The 18,180-nt window shown below is 39.0% G+C and overlaps 1 protein-coding gene and 1 long non-coding RNA gene across 7 annotated transcripts in view; one reads left to right on the top strand and one right to left on the bottom strand.

Annotated features, from left to right (window-relative positions):
- LOC307011364 overlaps positions 1-18,180 on the top strand; it is a 99,401-nt gene that overhangs the window by 68,259 nt on the left and 12,962 nt on the right. For 3 of the 5 annotated variants that reach the window (XR_013800407.1, XR_013800410.1, XR_013800411.1), the window contains 2 exons: positions 17,020-17,201; positions 17,840-17,944. This is a non-coding gene — a long non-coding RNA (uncharacterized lncRNA). Of the gene's footprint in view, positions 1-17,019; positions 17,202-17,835; positions 18,022-18,180 lie in introns of all 5 variants that reach the window. The other 2 variants (XR_013800408.1, XR_013800409.1) reach the window with 2 other exon arrangements.
- trabd2b (TraB domain containing 2B) overlaps positions 1-18,180 on the bottom strand; it is a 46,943-nt gene that overhangs the window by 21,539 nt on the left and 7,224 nt on the right. The gene's annotated exons all lie outside the window — the stretch shown is intronic.

Genomic DNA, 18,180 nt, shown 5'->3' with positions numbered 1-18,180 from the left:
AGCAGACCAGCTAAAAAAAAATATCTTAATAAATAAATAAAAAATTAATTCAATGCTGCATAAATACTGAGAAAAGCACAACCAATCAAAACATATGATCTTTATTATATATTTATTTGGAGCAGGATTATGGACCAATGAGATTTTCCTCTGAGTGGAGCTCCTCAGCATTACAAAAAAATAGAAACCAGGCAACAAACAAAAGCTTTTGTTGCATGTCACGGATGCAGCTGTGAGGGTAAACTCAGAGATTGAAGACAGAGGGTTTGACACTTAGGACACAGCGTAAGACTGAGTAGTTTGTGTCATACCATGCGCACTAATGCAGCCTAAGCCCAAACAAACACAGCATTTCACGGCAAATCTTTGCAGAAAAGTCCGATTTCACACATAGACTGTGCCAGCACTGCAGGCCACTGTCTCTCAGACTAGAGGAGAAACAGAAAATGTGTGCATGTGTTGTGTTTGGCTAATGGCAGGCATATGTTGTCTTGACTGTGTCCTGTGTGTACTGTACATGTGACCTGATGACAGAAAACATGGAAGTGTGCATGTGTGCTTTCATATCAGGAGCTTTAACATGTGTTGAATGCATATGAGTGTGTGTGAAAGGCAATTGCACTCATCCAAAGGGGTCAGCCTCCTCCGTCAATTTCAATGTATTCCATTACAGCAGGAAAGGTTCCTGTCAACATGTGCGCACACACTGCAACAAGAACAAGCTGTCTGAGCCTGAGCAGATATTGATGGAGCTTTCACAGACTGGCGCACAGACGCGCCGTGTGATTCTGTGGAGGAGCCAGCGTTCTCTCAGTGCTGGCTAGTGCAGTCAGAGTCTGAAACCAGAATGAAATGACACTTTTTTCCTGATGGAAAATATGTACAGAGTGCTTGAGCAGTCTTAAGTCATACATTTCTCGTGCTTTCGCTCTCTGTTTTTGGCTCTCACCATCCCAAGGCCCTCTGTGTAACATACACTCATGTGTATTTATACAGACACATACAGATACAAATGTCATTGGATATATATATTATATATAAGAAATAATTTCCCCAAAATAAAAATATAGCTGTGAGCAATTATTGGGGTTCAAGCGGTTTAAGGCCTTTAAGCATATGCGTAAAAAGACATTATGCTTTATTTAGCAAGCCTGTTACCATCTCAATCATAGATGGAAATGACCATTTACAGCCAATACAGGAAATTTAACAGAAAATATATGGATTAAAGTTTTTTAACAGTAATTCATTGGCCAATGGCGGACTTGTTTTTTGAGACACGTCAATGTACGTATAGACAATCCTTGCAGCTCGGACAAAGACACGGCATGCCAATTTTCAAGTAAATCGGACTAGCGGTGAAGTAGTTAAAGGTGTTTCATGTTTTTCCCTGTTATAGCGCCATCAAGTGGCCAGTCGCCGCGTCCTTTTCAACGCGACCACAGAATGAGCTCTTACATACGTGTGCGGAGTTTGGTGAAAATCTCTCATTCCGTTCTCGAGTTATAGCAGTTTTAGTAAAAGTGACTCCTCCCACTTCAAACTGGTGGCCCTTAGCGAGCGTGAACCGAAATTTCTACTTTTTTGATAACTATCGACAATTAGGTTTGGGGATTTCACTATTTGAGATGTTCATAAATCTGCCAAATCATATTTTGCTTTAAATCTAATAATTTCTAATGTAAGGTTTAAGATTAGGTGTATAGTAAATTATTTTTTTAACATGAAAACCATTGCATCTATGAGACGTCGTCACTAAAACAGCTTCAAAGGTTTGTGTGTGAGGTGCATGCCGGCTCGGGCCGCCTTTTTAGACAAAGAATACATCATGTCAGCTCTTTCCCTCTCCTCCACACCCATCACTACACAGAGCGAGGGAGCGGGTAGCTTGGCAGAGGAGGGTGTGAATTAGAAGCAGATGAAGACGGGGAGTCACAGCCAGTGTTTCGGCAGGAACGAGAGCATTTTTACTCTCTCAGAGACCCACATCCCAGAACACATACACATGCACATAGACAGACAGTGCTTCCGTTTCTACAGCTGGCTGGATCCTTATCTTACCCTGTGCATGAGACAGAGAGAGAGGGAAATGGAAAGAGGGATAAGACCGACATATACAGACAGACAGACGACAGGATGAACTCAAGGAAAGAGAGGCAGAGAGAGCCAGGCAGACTCACACACACACAAACCTCTTCGACTATGTGCTGGTCTTAATTAGAAAGTGGGATCCAAAGTTTCTACCTCTTTCTCCCTCTCTATCCCCTTTTTCTTTCTTAGTGTCTTTCTCTCGTACTTTCTCTCTCTTGCCCATGTCTAAGTCTCCAAACCAAAGAGACGTTTATTACTTTACAAGAATGTTCCACAGGTGAGGGCAAGGCCAATTTGTAAATAAGCCACTGGGCAACTTACAAAGTGAAACATGCCAAACTGCAGTGATCGCAGCTATATTTGCATCCATTTAAGTCTGGTTTCATTTTAGTCTTCATTAGCCTGTCATAACATTATTTATTTTGTATATTTATGTGTGTTTTGAGTATGATGCAAGGTTTTCGGGAGGACTCGATTTAGATTATATTCAGGGTTTTGTTCCTCTTATGGATCCTCATTGGGGTTTGCAGTGTACAGAGTGCTGTTAGGGGCTTAGATTGTGTGAATGTTTCTGATTTTGTAAAAGAAATAGAAAATCAAAATGTGAAAATTCTGTTTTTAATTACCCTCATGTCGTTTCAAGCACATGACTTTTCTTCTTCTGTGGAACAAAAGAAGTGCGGAAGTTATGCAGTGACCAACAACGTGAGGATGAATAAATTTATGTAACATACACTAACGTTCAAAGGTTTGAAGTCTTTTTGGAGTTTTTTTTTAAAAGAGATGAATACTTTTATTCAGCAAGAATGCTTTAAAAAAAATTGAAAGAAATGCTGTTGTTTTAAACTTTCTATTCATCACAGAATTTATCAAAGAATCCTGAAAAAAAATGTATCATGGTTTCTACAAAAATATTAAGCAGCACAAACTCTTTCAACTGGGATATTATCAAGAAATGAATGAACAAGAAATATTACGAATCATGTGAAACTGAAGACTGGAGTAATGATGCTGAAAATGTTTTTAAATTGAAATATTTCACAATAAATTTACTGTATTTTTGATCAAATAAATGCAGCCTTGGTTAGCATAAGTGACTTCTTTCAAAAACTTTACCAACCAAATAGTACTGTGTGACAGATTTTCATTTTAGATTAACTGTTTTAATGCAAAAGCATTAGTTGTGGTGGTCATGTAAACTGTACACGGTTTCGTGCGTGCCTGTAATTCTAGCTGAACTTTATAGGTGTTTTCCAGCATAATTAGCAGCTTTCATATCATTCATATGATGTATTTAGTTCTGGGCAGTCCAACAGCTCAGAGCTGATTTCATTCCTCTTATATATTTACAGCTGTAGTTGTTTTCCCTGAATGTTTTATTGTTGTGTTGTGCGTTTGTAGTTGTGTGTGTGTGTTTTATGGTGGTTTGTGTGTACGTGTCTGTCTGTTTGTTTGCCTTCCAGTAGTAGAATGCATTTGGCAAACTTAGGTCTTTTGCTAAAATTACAACAGCATTTGGTTTACTACATTCTGTATCTGTTTGTGTGTGTGTGTGTGTGTGTGTGTGTGTGTGTGTGTGTGTGTGTGTGTGTGTGTGTGTGTGTGTGTGTGTGTGTTTCCTTTGTGGCTCTTTGCTTTGAAAAACAAACATTTTATTATTTCATTAGATCCTTTAATAATGTGCAGCATTAGGAAAAGCAGAGATCTGGGATTTGGTTTCCTAGTATTACTAACTAAAAATAAGGGTTGTTTTTTTGTCTTGTGCACATGATGGGCCAGCAACCAATCAAAAACAATCCTGTCTTCCAGCTCCTGCCAGCGACCAATCACAAACTAATCTCTGCCTCAGCCAACTGAACCCTTGGAAACCAAAAACCTATTTTGCGAGCATACACACACAAAGGTTGTGTCATATAAATAAAAAAAATCTGATAAATGTAAGCTAACTTTGATTGATAGTCATTTGTACTACAAAGAGCATACAAAAACACTCCACACACCTGTGCTTTCTCACATTTGTGGCAAAACCCTGGGAAAAAAGTGCTGATGGTAATGGAACAGCAGGGAGAGGGAAAGTTTTGCACCATATTTTAACCAATAAAACCAAAGAATTACAGCTCAAACGGACTCCATGGCAACGCACACACAGTCACGACTCACCAGAGTATATATATATATATATATAATATATATATTTCTAGTGTGATACACCAAAAAATTACTAGTGCTTTTAAAAACATATAGATGACAGATGCAGGAAAACAATAATTTGAATTTATTTCTTAAATCATGCACTTTTTGCAAATAAATAATAGATTTTTTTTAAAATTTCTTTTAAATAATGAGTGGTGCTTACTGCTTATTTTGAGTTGCTGTGTGATTGCTGTGTTGCCTCTAGGTAATTGGTTACTGGCTTAAGTCAAAAGATTTCACCCCCAAGTCTCTATGATATAATGGACCCTAAATATGGCTCGGGCCCTTCCATCAAGTAAGTCTGGGGGATTTTTCCACCCATTTGATTGTCCATCACGCAAAATCGTAAATCTGATTTCTTAGAAAAGTAACAGCACACCGCTCTTCAACAAACCACATGATTTGAGGTATCATTCATGTCCGTATGCGAGCAGGTCAAACTACATGCCAAAGATTTGTCCAAATCCCAAACCTTAAGTGTGAGCAATAGTAATGATGGTTGTCTTAGCAAGCACCACTAATTCTAAGCGTGATCAGACTTTTAAACAGCCTTTTAATCTTGAAAACATTTGAACAGTCACAGATTGATTAATCCATAGTGCCATTAATGTGAATCAATCTTGTTAATGAAGTTTGATAAGTTGTGATGGAGCAGGTGAGGAAGAGGGTAATTTTGTGGTAGCCCTAAACGTTCCTTCTGCTGGACCAGCTGTGAGCAGTAAATCCAGCGGTGCCGCCAGGCTGATCTCAGCTGATTTAATTCAATGAGTCGTCCTTTTCCTGCTCTGGACAACACGGCCTCCCATCACATTAGGGCTGTACTGAGGCCTCATGGGAATGCATACAATGGAGCTCTTTTATTGGACTCTCAACTACTATTCTTTCCCTCTCACTCTGACTTTCTCTTACTTTACCTCTGTAATTTTGGTTCATAAATTTGAAAGGGGCCGCTCTGTTCGGGAGCCGAGGACTTTGTGCTGGGTAAAGCTGGTTTAAAGTCTCCTGTTTCTGTAATAGATGGTGCTGATTAAGTCTTTAGGGGACCAGGCAGAGTCTTTTGCAGCTGTGTGAGGTGTGCACATGTGTGTGAGGGGATATGCGGATGTAGCAACCATTATGACTGCATGGGGGGAATAGAAATGAGAAAGTTCCTAATGTTTCGGCAATTCATGATATGCTGCAATGAACGCTATGAAAAGTACTGAAAGAAAAGTCACCTACTGTAATTAATATTCATGAGCTAAAGTTTTCCGGTTTGCAATATGAGCCTGGAGTAAATAATTTTTTAAGTGACTTATTGTAGTCCAGTTTTAAATGCCATATCGACACTGAGACACTCAGATTGGCCGAGTTATTTAGAAAGTTATTTTTTAAATATACTAAAATAACTATTCTATTCAAATAAAATAAAAGTTATTTAAAATTGTAATAATATTTTAGAATATTACTTTTGTATTTTTGATCAAATAATGGGAATCTTACAATTTGAGGTTATACTGTGTATGTATGTTGTTATGTGTATATATAACTTAATCTGGGATAGGCTCTGAATAAACATTAAGTCAATGGCAATATTTATGGTATGACTGCAGAGAATGCATCTTTAACATTGTTGTGAAATTCATGTTCTGACTCTTGTTGAAATTTTGTGTGAGAAGCTTTCCTGTCGACATAAGCAAGAACACTCGAAGGCAATTATTAGTGAGTGAGTGAATATGAATGACTTTGACAGTGGCAAAGCCTCTACCTGAGTGTCTACAGTATGTCAGTGTGTATGACTTTCACCCAAACCTCAGGACCCAGTCATTTCTCATGAATCTTTTTTTATTTTTTTATTAATATTAGAATTGAATTAGACATTGGACTTGGACTCATACAGTTAAAGTCTTGATTCCTGTGTTCTGCCATATTTCTATCAAAATCCTTGACAGACATCTCAGATTAAACTCTGTCAGAAGCACTTAAGTTACGAGGAATGTGTTTTTTGTTTATGTGTTTCAGAAGAGAGCGATAGCAGCTCTCATCTTTCAGTCGAGCCACTGCTCTTGTTTCATTTAGTAACAGATCCCCCGGGTGAGTGGTTGTGGTTTTGGTATCTTTTGGCGTGTGTGTGTGGTGTGCTGTGCCTCCTAGACACAAACCAACCACATTTTAATCACTGTGTGCGCATACATCAGTGCCTTTTATTTATTCGAAATGGCAGAACGAGAAGAACTATTTCAGCAAAAATAAGTCTCAGTTCACCGCAAACACAGACACACTCATACTCTTGGCTGTGTGAGGAAATGCTTCATTTTCAAGGCCTTTCCACGTAGATTACAGGCAGTGAGTTGTTCACCCCACAAACAGTGTGAAACCAGAATCCTTGAGAAGAGAAGATGAGCTCTTTGGGTTATTTCAGGTCACACCAGACCCAGAGCACGCGCACACACACACACACACACACACACACACACACACACACACGGCTGAAGGCTGCAGGGGACATTTAAAGGTGTCAATTAGACAGACCACAACACACACATAATAAAGTCCGGTTTGTGGGCAGTCCAGCGGTGCCCGTGAGTCAAAGCACAGCTTCAAAGGTAGCCTTGAACACCATTTTCAGAGAACATTTAGACATTACTTCTCTGTCTGTACATTTAAACAAACTCAAGACAGCTTTCCACAGTGTGGTGACTGAACCCACACACCTAGAACACAGAACTGGATCAAACAGCTTAGGCATATACTGTAAAGCTGAGATATGCTGCTGGTTTGGCAGACGGGGCTTGGGCTTGGGTTTTATAAAGAATAACATTACGTTTGAATTATTATACCATTTTAGTATCTCACCTATTTAGGAGACATTTCATGATTCTCACTGTATTTGGGTGGGGTGATTTGAAGTGGGGTGAATATATAAATTGCCCATTTTATTGACCAAACTAATTGTTTCAATTATATGTTTGTTTAGTTTGTTTCAATTATATGAAAATAATATATTGATATAAAATAAATGGCCCACATAAATAATGAGTAAAACATAAGATTAGATTAATAAATTCGATTCAGCTATTTTATTGATACTTTACATATGTACATTTGAAAAAATAGCACATTACATAAAACGTATATGTATATTAATATAAAATAAATAACACACATTTATGCTGGATAAATAATAATTTTTGAATAAATTAGATTTATCTCTTTTATTGATACTTTTTAGTTTTGAGTGAAATATAAGTTTGTTTATGGACTTTCCTCTCAACTCATCTGCCATATTGGATTTTCTTTTTTATGAGCCCAACGCAACACATTCTAGGATTGCTTTTTCTTCTAAGAGTATGCCATGGAATATATTTTAGTAGGCAACGTAATTAGGCTTCTTGCCTTTTGCAACAACCCTCACATCAGAAGCACATCATTTATTATTTTCACAGCGTAGGGTTCACAGGGTATCAAAATGCTTGTTGCGAGGTTCAGACTGCAGGACACTGAGATCAACACTTGTGCAGAACAAGACACAGAGAATTACACAAAAGCAATAAATAAAAGTATATCTAGAATTAAAATATAAATCTACTTTTTTAATAAGAGAAGACTAGCAGACTGTAACGTGCTTGTAGAGCAACAATGATGTCTACAAATGCTGTCTAGTTAGGAAGCTCACTTGGTTTTGGTTTTGGTCATCGCTGATGTGTTTCTTCCTCCGACCAGAGCAGGGACCGGGACACATGGTTATCATTGAAGAGGATTGTGGATTCCTTTCATCCGGGGGTGACTGTCTGTTTCCTAAACCCCGCTCTGACCTCCCTTACCTTTATCTCTCCCTGTCTCTCTCTCTCTCTCCATTTTCACCCGCTCTCATCTGCTTCTCATCCGTGAGTGAAAGTGAATCGTGGGGTTTGGAATCAGAGCATGTGTAATGTATGTCAATGCTGGACTCTAAACCGTTTTCCCATGTACAAGCGGAGGTTATCTATTCCCATAATACGATACAACGATACAGTATCTGCTGTAGACAATAAGCCAATAGATACACATGGATCACCAGTCCAAACAGTGGTTTGTCAGAGTAAATGTGTGGGGGGAAAAAAACAAATGGAGATTTGACGGGGCAGCCTGCCATTTCAAAACACACATACAGACATTCTGTAAGGCTGTCAGTGTCTGTTAGGCTTGGCATCCTGATTAACAGGCGGTTTGGATCCACTTTCAGAAGACCTTTTCCCCTCCACTCTCCCATTCACAGACAGAGAGTGAGAGAGGAGGATTATGGGAAAGTCTGAAAGGCTTAGAAATCTAGAATATAAAAATAGATCATTTTTTTCTCATAACCTTATTTTATGTATATTTGAAAACTCTTTTAACTGCTTTTAACTCTGAGGGTTTAACAAATTTAGCAATTCATAAAAAAAATGAATTTAGCAGTTCCCACAGTATTCGTTATCGAACAACATTAGAGATTATTGTATTTATTGTTATTTAAGTGTGCATGCTCATTTCTCCTATTTTTTTATTTAGATTACCTTTGCCATTATCTAACACTCACTTAATTTAATGCTTTAAATCACTATTTGTATTATTTAGCAAATCTCAATAGAATATCTATTTTTATAATGTACGTTACAATGTTGTGATGCATAAACTCGTTTCAAATGTAATTTATTTAGACAAAATAGTATAGGATTTTAATCTTGTCTATTTATTTTGACTTATTGTTTCAACCAGAAGTTATCAGGGCATCACTACTTTAATTTTCACTCTTTGAAACGAAATACTAAGGGAATAGAGCTGATAATGAGTATTTATTTGTGTTTAGGAGTTCTGAGACTTAAGACTAAACCAAAAGATCCCTGTGAGTCATTAAATCCACAGTAACATCAGCCTTAAAACTGACCCAGATCACACACTCAGCCAATAAAGACAGAGCCTCAATGCAAAATCAGATCGTCCTGATGATGTCTATCACCACATTAAACATTTTATCACCATAATAAACAAAAAAGGCAAGAACGTTTTCCTTGGATGCAACGTGTCCTACAGAGACCAGTCGGCTAAAGGTGCTCTTTTTCTCTCGCTCTAACCATCTCCCGTTCACCCTCAGAGGAAAATCATTAGCTCCTACTTTTCCTCCATGGATAATGTGTTTCAAATGACTCCTTGCATCTCTTTCATCCCTCTTTGTCTCTCTCCTTTGGGGCAGGGTGCCTCTTGAAGGGCTTGTTTGGAGAGGGATGTTTCCTCCTGAGTTTGGCCAGGGCCCATGGCAGGTTCGAGAGGGGCCCCTGCAGGCCTCTATTCTACAGGTTGATGGATGGCTGTTTCACCTTGGACAGCTCTAAGGGTGGGGTGGGGGGGAACGTTGCTGCTTTGTAACGCTGTAACGGGGCTCGTTCAGCCCCCGAGACGGATGGCACTCCAAATAGAGTGAGCGGCAGGAGGCCATGTGGCTTGGTAAGTTAACAAGCTCATGTGTGCTTTTCTCGCAATATATGGAGCGCTGTCACACTCGACCTCTACACCGAGAGGTCACGGCTTCTGTAGAACGCAAGGTGGGAGGGGGTCCGCATTTGGCCGGTAAAGACATTATAGGAGAGAATGCTCACACATGCATAGAAACCCCCTAGTATATAGGTCTCTTTTTAACCCCTTTCTTAGTTACTTGAGCCCACTGAAGAATGGTCGTGCTTTAAAGACTACAACTAAACTAGAGACACCATGTGCATACCTGATAAAGTGTACCTTGAACTGACGTGGGGTCAAAAGTGTTATTTGGCTAATACACATCCACATGGCTCAATGAATCCGATTTTAGAGCTGGAACGTATCCAGTGATATTTAAAGGAACATTTTGTGTTCAAAATACTCAAGCAATAGCACAAGCTATCAGTAGCACCTGTGATACGTTGTCAATTACCACGAAAAAAAAAAACATTTTAGTTTATAACTGTGATGTTTACGGTAATTTATATACAATGGAAGTCCTTTCCTTGTGTAGTATCCAAAAACCATGTGCAAAACTTGGGGCAGCACCCTCAAAAGGTACAGCTTTATAACTTAACTACACTTTAAGGGTGCATATTAGTCCCCTAATGCACAATTTATACGCATTAACACACATAATGTTTGTTTTGGGGCTATACTTTAGAGTTTTTTTTAACATTTATCCTAGCGGAAAGCCTTCCACCTTAGACTTCTATTGTGAGTACCGTAAAATGATTTTTAGTTACTGAGGGACGGGTCCAAATATTTTTTTGTGTTAGTCAACAGCATGACAGCAATGCTGTCGATAGAGATTAGCTTATTTTGAACCAAGAACATTCCTTTAGCTTCTCTCCAAAGTGTAGTCAATCGTATACCTTATCTTCTCCGTAGTGACCTGTTTCACCCTCCTCTGACCCGTTTTTAGGAATTTGTTGGGGAATTTACAGCAGTCGTGGCTGTATACAGGCCAGCTGACACAGAGAGTGTCTTAAGCACACAGATATACAAACACAGGAAACATTTGTGCATGCTGAGTGGTATAACTGCCATTCAAAGCTGTGGAGACACAGAGGTCATCTCAGGGCTGAAGTCAAAGGTGCTGAAATATGTAAATCTTGGGCTGAAAAGCCTGAAAATCTGTAATTGCTTCAGCTGGTGGGCCGAACGTGGTGCTGTAATAACAGACTCCCAGGAATCACAACAATGTCCCAATACTTCTCCACACTCGTGTTTTTTAACTCTCAGCTAATTTCTCTCAGCATTATTCCAGCAAAAACACATTATACCATTAATTGAGCCTCTCCAAGATGTTTTTTAAACCTTTAAGTCATTTTTGGCTGCCTTTATGTGTAGATCTAACTGAATCCAACCAGCGTTGATGGTGGTAAAATTCAGGATTAGTGGACACCAAGGAAAGCTGACGTGTTCGGCTCAGTCGTGGATGGTTGGAAACACCCTTCCACCGCTCTGTCGACACTCTCTTCCCATCTCCAGTTCTCCATCGTGCTAAATACCTCTCCTGTTAGCAGGCATTAAAAAGCCATTCACACCGCAGCCATGTGCTTGAATTGGCCGGCATAATAGCTGAGCTACGTCTGGAAGGTGTCCGTTATTCTCTCACTCATTTATTTTCTCCATCTCCCTTAGCTTTTGGCACGCCAACAGCGTTCGGTCTCCCTAGACCGGTGCTCAAAGCCGCTCAGACACGGCAGATAAAGACTCTCATGCAGCTTTTTTTTGTTTAAAACACAGAGAAATGGCTGTTATGACTGTTACCTATGAGAGCCGGAACAGAGAAACGTGATTTATGCGTTCGAAAAACGAAAGGATTTGCTAATGCATGTCGATCGAATATCATGGCAAGCCACGGAAAAGCGCTCTCTGGCACGGACGAGTGCCTGAAGCCATATTTTTCACATTAGAGGTTCTGTACAGTTGCCTTGTGGTGCACATATCCGCTGGCACCCTGCTTGGGGGACGATCAAGCCTCGCAGGAGCTGTTCTCATACTGCGATGCCCATCTGACCATCATCATAATCAAATACACTGCACATGGGCCCTGTGAATGATCCAGTGTAGCAGCGCGGGCTGAATTGGGGGCATTTTGGAAAGTCAGGGAGGGGTTAAGAGCTTGATGGGTGGGATAGAGATGCTGTAGTGCAAGTCTCTTTTTCTCTCGCTCGCTCAACCTCCTCCCTTGGGCAGGTGGTCTGGCCGAAAACTGACAAGGGCATCAGAAACCAATTACCCAGACTGCTTACACACAGGCTTTTCGCTGCCAAACCAAACTATGCTATCTGAATAGGCCTGCATGTTCACTCCCACCCGAACCCCCCTTTCTCTTTTTCTTGGTGTCCAGCTCTTAGAAGAAAGAATGTGAGATGGTACCGTATTATTCCCGTTACCAATCGTTATGTTTTTTTTCTCATTTTCATTCATCGCTGACGTTGCTTCAAATATCCATTTAAAAGTTATAAACACAATTAAGCTGTATTTATAAAATCATGGTGTATTAAGGAGTTTTTTCCCCTTTATTTTCCTTTCCTTTCTTTTCTTTTCTTTACTTCTTTCTTTAGGATCATTTATATACTGTTATAGTATTTAATCATATTTGGTATTTGCATGTATTTTTTAAATGTTCATTTTTCATTTTTCTGTATTTACATTTTTTTAAAATATTTATGTTTAAAATAGGCTATGTCTATTTAGCTTTATTTATATTTACTTCAGTTTTTATTTTACAAATTTAGTTTTTTAAATGTATACAATTTTTATTTCAGTTAATTGCCAAGGTAACATTTCTAGGGTTTTTTAAGTCTTAGTTTGTCATCTAATATTTATATTTTATTTTATTTCAGCTTTTTTTATTTTTTTTTATTAAAGTTTTTTAAGGTCTCTCCACATTGGGTAATGCACATCAGGCCCAAAAAAACTTGTCCTCTCTCACTTTGACTCTGAAAAGCTGAGATTTCTCTCACTCGTTCTCTCTCTCCTCCTGTCTTCCTGTTTTTCTGTCTGGAGGGTGTAATTTCAGATGCCCATCATCATCTCCCTTGGTAACTGGTTCCTGAGGAACCAAAGCTGGAATCGTTAAGCAAATTTGATTTCTCAACTCATTTGCCTTCTATAAACGTTGCCATGTGTTTGATATTACATATAAGCTGTTCCAGTGGGTGCAGAGGGAAAGCTGAGAAAGGAGAGAGGTGGAGAACAGGAATCGGAACATTAAATGGCAGGTGAAATTGAGCGAGATCTGAGGCGGAGGAAAAACAGGGAAGATGAGAAGAACGATACGCCAAAAAATCACTTTTCTTGGCCATAAATAGGGAAAAAGACAAAACATCAATTCTTTCAATCAGTCTGTTTTTACATGCGCAAAACAAGACCATCCGAATGTTGAAAGTTCAACCAGCAGACAACCGTGATAGAAAACAACACCATGTCCCAACTCTACAACGTGACTTAAACAATGCAGCATTGAGTGGCTAACCAGAATCTCTCTGTAGGCTGAATCAAACGTATATTGTTTCTGGAAAAAAAGATTGTAAAAACACTCAAGTATTTAACTCAAGGACAAGCCTGAAGGTTGGACAGTGTTGTGCATTGTAAGGAATGTAGGCAAAGGAAAATTATCAACCAAAGACAGACCTAAAAACCTTCAGCAAGGTCAGGACATTAAGGGGATAGGCACCCAAAAAAGTAAATTCTGGTATCATTTAATCACTTTCATGTCCTTGTAAACTCATGTAACTTTCATCCAAGATTTTTAGCAGAATGTCAAAACTGCTTTCTGTCCAAACAGTGGAACTGGGAAGGGAGCAGATACAGAGGAACAGGAGTGCCAAACTAATGAAAAATATTAAATGATTAATTAAAACTGACTAAGTTTTATAAATGTCAATGATTACATCAATGTCCAAAGATGCAATTTACATGTTTTCCATGCAGTAAAAGAAATTGCATTTAAAATATTTTCAAATTGAAAATTGTAATACATTTTTACAATATTACTATTTTCACTGTATTTTTGATTAAATAAATGCAGCCTTGTTGAGCATACGAGACTACTTTTAAAAACATAAAAAATGTGTCATGTTTCTAAACTTTAAATGAAGACGGAATTACATTTTTAATGTTTTGTAGGGAGCACTTAATGAGGTTATAGGGGTGAGAGTGAGAGCAGGGATGGGTTTATAAGATTTATAGAATAAAGGAGATGGGATAAAATGAGACTGGGTGATGATCTGTCAGTAACAGATATGTGTCACTGTTTCCCCTTTGATGTCACTGGCTCTAAACCAGTATTAGCGCAGTGCAGAAACCTAATATTGTGCTAATCTGGACCGATCTGCTGTCGTCATAGATGGACTGGGGGGGAAGCCCTCTAAATGCCATAACCAAGTACTGTACTTGCTTCCCCGTGTAGCTACAGTATATATATATACTTTTTAAATTTTTTTAAATCATGTAGCTATATATAAACAGCCACAAACATTTAGCACTGCATCACATCCCTGTTTTATTGATGAATTGGGACTGAATTTGCCTGATCTCATTCTGATCTCATTAAAAAAATGGATGGAATGTTATGCAATGGAACAGTGGAACTGGGAAGGGAGCAGGTACAGAGGAACCGGAGTGCCAAACTAATAAAAAATACACAATTATTCATTAAAACTGACCAAGTTTTATAAATGTCAATGACTACATCAATGTTCAAAAATAAATAAATATATATATATAAAAAAATATTTGACAATATTACTATTTTTACTGTATTTTTTATTAAATAAATGCAGGCTTGTTGAGCATAAGAGACTTTTAAAAGCATAAAAAATGGACTGTTCCATACAATCTTTCCCGTCATGCCTCTCTAAAGAGCAGAATGGTGATAACTTTGCATCTGAGTATGAGACCTTGTTAATATCACTGAAGCCTGTCTGCACCCCTCAGGCGCTGAAGACCAGGGGTTGTTCAGACTCTGAGCCTGCAGAGGTTACAGTGACAAAGTGAGGTTTCGAGGGGAAGAGGTTGACAGGGAATCGGAGGATTTATGTGCACGCCTGTAAAACTTTACGAGAGGAGCCGCATTTCAAACGATCCAGCGGGCGTTATTCACATCAGTCCCGACCCGGTGGGGGCGAGCTATGAAAACTTTGTCTGAGGCGGAGGTAGAAATGATAAAAGAAGAAGAGAGATGTTTTAGTCAGTGGCTAGCAGCATCTGTTCAAACAATAGCGGCCTGACAGAAGCTGTATGGTTCAAAACTGTCCATAAGGATCATAAATATTGTGATTAGGGAAGTGATTCTTACTCTGCATGCACGTGCCTGCTTGTCCAGGGGTCACAGAAGTAGCCCTATTCCCATCTTTACTCATCTCGTGGGGTTTGTGCTAACATGTACGGGCAGGACCCAGAGGAGTGTTTAGGGAGAGTATGGATCGTGTTAGGGCAGAGGTCACCGAGAGGCTGCCCATGTGTGCTTTGGACCTGATAAGATTCAGAAAAAGACCATAGAACCAAGCATGGAGGATCTCTGGATGTAAGAGTTTTCAAAATACATTTACCTTCTGTGATGACAGACTCCTGAAACTGAATACTCTGAACTTAAAATTATTATATTCAATAATTATTACATATTATATTCAAATAATGTAAGGTAGGACTTGTTTTTTATCTATTAAGATTTATTGGATGAGGTTGAAATGTGATAATACATATATAACACGCACACAAACACTACCATTTAATGTAGTGTAATTTGAACAAAAGACGTCTTATATGCTCACCAAGCCTGATGAAATTTGCTTAGAAAAAGTAACTGTTTAATTTATAAAGTAATTTATACCTGTGATGGCAAAGCTGAATTTTGTATAAAGTATAATGTTCAATTTCTCATAGTGTCTTTCAGTTCATGTAATTTTTAAATGTGATGAAGTCGACCACACAAGTGGATTTCCTCTAGTTTTGTGTCTGTGTGTGTACATGACAAAATTGTTTCAGTCTCATTTCAATCTTCTTTGTTCCACTAACAAAAGCACTGCTGAAAAGTTTCCTCATATTTCTGAAAGGGTGCCATGCTTGTGGTCAGTCGCCTCAGAAATCTTTCCTATGAAGAGGGAACACTCTCCAAACCTTTTTATCTGTTGACCGTTTGAATGGTGTTTGTAGTGTGTTATCTGATTTAACTCTGTTACACCCATTGGTTGTATTTGTGTGTATATGTGTGTGTTTTTGTTGTTGTTGTTTTTTGCTTTTGTAAAATAGACCTTGTTCTCACTGATAGGTAAGACAGCCGGTGGGCGACCTTTCGCGTGACGTGAGGCCATTAAAAAAAAAAATGAAATGACTGTTCCATTCTCAAGGAGGAATGCAGTGAAGAAGATGAAGAGAAAGGAAAAGAAAGGTGGATCTTGGCGCTGGGATCACAGCTGTGTGGAATAGCACTCTGTCTTGTGCATTCCCAGCTGTTGGGAGCTCATAGCACGATCTATCCCCAATGTGCAGAATTCATTAGCGCTGGAATACTGTAGCACAACAGACTTTCATTCAGGCCATTCATTCAGTCACTGAGATGTTTCATGGATCACTAACAACAATAATTAGCGGCAGAAATAACTGATTTTGAGACAAAGAACGTCTGACTGCATGAATCATTAAATATCAGAAATCACAGATCAGGCATTAGAATGAACATGGTTACTTATATGTTGTGACATTGTTGTCGGGTCCATTTCTTACAGTGAAAGTCTGTTTGCAAAGCTTGCGCCGAAATTACAACTGATTTACCTAAGAATCACAATGAAATGTACTCTTTGCATTAGGATTCTGTACCTCTTTTTTCTCTCTTACTCACTAACGCGCCAGTGGGCCGGGCAAAAGATACGTTGATGTAGAAGTAGGCGTTGTTTTTATTCTGCTGAGGCAGTCTTTCGTCACACTATTACGTCATAATGTGACCAAATTCCAAACGAGTCATTTTCTAAGCTTGGATTTAGGACTTTTGGGTTTTTGGACTAAATTTTGAGTTCTAAAACTTACAGGATGTTTCTATAGCACAATGACCTTATATGTCGAGGAAAGGAAATTTGATTTCTCAATTCATGACCCCTTTAATAGACTTCTATCAAGCACATAATAGCAATCTTACCAAAACGAAACATATTGAACTGTAGTATACACTCGCAGACACACATCTTTTGCTATTGAGTCAAAATTCATTTTACGCATTAACATTATCCGCTTCTATTCTCAACTTGACAGAAAGCAGAAAAAGCCACAGGACAGGATGTTTGTGGGACACAAACTCCAGTGTGTACTTCATGGATAATTACCTCTGCGAGGAAGGGCGCACCCTCAGCACAGACACAGAGTTGGCCTTGCTGACCACTGCTTCCTCGCTGTGTGTGTGCCACGCTTTGGAGAAAGATGGCACTTTGATGTAGGTAACTACCTCCTATTTGATGAAAGTAAACATTCACGGTATCCATGGCTTGGCTTTTCCACTTCAGCGATTTCCAGAGCAAGCCTCCTTTTCAGGCCAATACATAATTGTCTAAGTGGTCCTGGACAGCAGGGGGCAATTTAGTCATTAGAAAGGCCAATTAAGTAATTAGGCCAGCGGTTTGACTGCCGCGTGTACGCTCACAGGCCCCGCAGATTGCCTGATTTGGCTTCGGTGCCACTTCTACGCACATTTGCGTCTTGATATCATTTAAAGCTTAAGTCCCCTAGTGGACATCCTCCAAATTTAAATTGCATTTCTTTAAGAGCATGATGGGTAATTGAGAAAATTAAGTTGTGGATATACAAACAGAGGTCGTTCCTGAGTCAAAAACATTTATGAAATAGAGAGTGCCAGAATCTTGGGTAATATTTAAAGACATGCTTAAACATCAGCCAATCAGCCATGCGAAAAACACCAAGCTCCAATACCATCTTGAAACAATGAGGAAAGAATTTGATGATAACGTCTTTGCTTCCACCAGACTGAAGCTCATGTGTTCACATTCCCATATTCTGATATTCTCCATTTATTCTAATTCCATTGTGCTGACATTCAAATTCCACTCTTTGCAGGTAGAGTGTCACAGAGGTGTGCAAAATGCCTCCACGAAGAGGACGAGGAAAAAAAAGAGAGGCAAGGAGAATATTTTGGGCTAGGAGGTTATCCAGCAGGAGCAGAGAGGTGGCTGCTTTTTCCATCACGCCGTTGCTCATGCCAGCAGTTCATAGCGCCCAGTTCTTACACATGAGACCTGGAATGTAAATATTTAAATGCAGCAAAAGTCAGATTCTCCTTAATTCTATCATTTAAATATGCATTATTTATCCGAAGTCCATCAGATGATTACAGCATGGAGTATTGAGTAAATATTTGTAGCACAATGCTGATTATAAACTCTTTTGAATAGCCAGTTGACC

Source organism: Phoxinus phoxinus (genome assembly GCF_949152265.1).
Source record: "Phoxinus phoxinus genome assembly, chromosome: 15".
Taxonomy (NCBI): domain Eukaryota; kingdom Metazoa; phylum Chordata; class Actinopteri; order Cypriniformes; family Leuciscidae; genus Phoxinus; species Phoxinus phoxinus.
Note: the sequence above shows the minus strand (reverse complement) of the source record. Positions and strands in the feature narration are given on the sequence as shown.